Consider the following 2,500-nt stretch of genomic DNA (forward strand, 5'->3'; position numbering starts at 1 on the left):
TCGTCCTTCTTGGGTTCAGAATTAAAAAGTCATCTGTCTAATTTCACTCTTCCTGTAGCATAATTGAACATCGTAATCATGCCCTTTTAAGTGTGGACTCCATGCCACTGTACCGCAATCTAGATTGGCGGCCTGTTTGTTAAGATTGTGCAGGGGGCGACCCAAAGAACATTCATTGTAAGGACAAGCATACACAGAAATAAATGCATATCTATCAGTCTAGACATGCATATCTACCGTATATATATCTGGTAGATAGGTAATTATACATTTATTAAATCGGCCGCAGGTCTTATGGCTGTTATTATCACATCGTCCACATACACGAATATCCTCATGTTGGCAATCAGCCCAAGCGTTTTATGGGCCTTTTCATTTATATGATCATTTGGGCTTAGGTTCATGTTTATGATTGTTCCAAGGTCTTTTTCCCTATCTGCTGTGTTTACTACTGCTTCTGTTTGTGTGTGCGTGCGTGAAGGGCCGCACGCGGCGTCCCGGCTCGTCGGGCGGAGGCCTCCGACCCACGGCGGGTGCGCGGGCCGTGTTGCCAGGATCAGCATATTCGGACACAATTCCATAAACTGTGGTTAGGAAATCGTGTAGCGTGATTCACTGCTTTAGATGTTCCCTTAGAAGAAGAAGAATTAACGGATGGCACATTTTTTCAAAGTTGTTAATGCGAGAAGCAGTAAGATAAGAGATGTTTAATGGCAGCGGGAAACGTAGTGCTGCAGTAACGTTCTCGGCGAGCGTGGAGAAGGAGGAGGGGGTGGGGGGGGGGTATATAGGAGAGTAGGTTGTGCGTGAGTCGGTGGCGGGGGAGGGGGTTATAGGTGAGAGGAGGTCGGTGCTGTCCTAAGAAGTCACTGATATTCCATGTCATATTTTGGCGACATTCAAGTGAGGTGCAGCTGGATTTTTTCCTATTCGTGGGAAAATTAGATACGCTTAATTAAAAATTCCCTCTCGATGCCACCTGTTCGAAACAAATGGGCAGGTAAACCGAGGACCAGCTGCGCTGCGGACGCTGGATTCCTAGGCTGGGCAGCAGGCGAGGAAGGCGGGAAGGACATGCGGCGAGAGAGGACCAACTCGGAAAGGCAGGCCGCGAATGCTTCCTTCTTATTTTACACACACACACAGGAAGAGAAGGGGAGTGGAGAGAAAAGAGAGAACAGCCTCACGCTGTGTCGAAGGCACTTCGTTCGAGTGACCAAGATGATGTGTGATTGGACGAAAGACCTTTCCTTTCACTTCGATCTCAGAACGAACCTCCGGTCGTGTCACCTGCCCACCGGTGACAACCGCTGCGCTCATTCTTCCGCGAACAGCGGGTGAAGTCGTCACTGCAGTCCCAGATCCAGCGGTGTGGGTGGAATCGGGACCGGGCTGACAGAGGCGTTCCCCTCACAGCCCTTCCTCTCCCCTCGGAGCACGACATCTTCAGGGAGAGGCACGTGTCTTCCTCCAACCTTGCATTCGGGAGATGCAGTGCATTGAGCAAGGGAGTGCTGGCCTTACTTGTACTACCTCGCTCGGGGGAGGAGGGAGAGGGTAAGGGTCACAATCGTCGAGGCCGAGATGTAGCCTCCCCAAAGTAAGGGTACTCAGCCCAGCCCCCAGACCCTGTCTTGGTCTAAGGGCATCTTTTGTTTGGTTAGGGAGAAATTGCCTTTTCTTGGGGTGATGTGTGCTGGCTAGTCTTCCTTCAGTTCTCAGAGGGTTGGTTGGAACATTGCGCAATATATCGTGCTGTGTAGAAACAGTGCTTGGATAGGCAGCGCTTTATTGTCATTTTTAGCTTCGGATAAAGAAACGTTGATACCTACATGGCTAAAGATCCTAGCCATCGACACGTATAGATCACGCCTATATATTTTATATTGTGTACGATATCACAGTGCGTCGGGGTAGGGAGGGCTGGTCCAGGCTCGGCAGGTTACTACCAAGAAGTAACCAAGTCAAAGTACTCATTACTGCTTTCCATGTCTTGGGAACGGAAGGAAGAGCAGTACAAGAAAAAGTCGGACATAGATCTCCGTAAATATAAAATTGATTAAGACGTGAAAGAGGGGGGGGGGGTGCCATGCCACCGCTGGAAGAAACGCTGAGGGAAATTTTCAAGGTGGCGATAGTCACGCCATCTACTTGCACATGTAAACTTTTTAAGATGATGTTTACACATGGTAATGTAGAGCTGAAAATCGACCGAAATTCAAGGTTTGTATGATGAATAGGTAAATGAGATATGCATTAGTGGTAACATTCGTCATATGTTGTGCGTGTCCACATTTAGGAAAGCGAATGTTAGGTGTATTATTGCTTTTATTTTTAATGTGAGGGAGTTTTATTTTCATTTCATAGGAAACCCGAAGCGCGAGATTACGAAAGGACGGGAAATTAGTGACTTTTGTAGCATGGGAGAGCTTGCAACATTTTACATTTAATCAGTGACCCAGCCAAGGCCAAGGGGCGCGCAGGAAGATGGTGAGCCGTG

At 48.2% G+C, this 2,500-nt stretch overlaps 1 protein-coding gene across 1 annotated transcript in view; it reads left to right on the forward strand.

The window, feature by feature from the left end:
* LOC113829058 (transcription cofactor vestigial-like protein 4) overlaps nt 1–2,500 on the forward strand; it is a gene marked incomplete at its 5' end in the record, with an annotated part of 9,352 nt that overhangs the window by 4,346 nt on the left and 2,506 nt on the right. The gene's annotated exons all lie outside the window — the stretch shown is intronic.

The sequence above is a fragment of the Penaeus vannamei genome, unplaced genomic scaffold, assembly GCF_042767895.1.
Source record: "Penaeus vannamei isolate JL-2024 unplaced genomic scaffold, ASM4276789v1 unanchor741, whole genome shotgun sequence".
Taxonomy (NCBI): domain Eukaryota; kingdom Metazoa; phylum Arthropoda; class Malacostraca; order Decapoda; family Penaeidae; genus Penaeus; species Penaeus vannamei.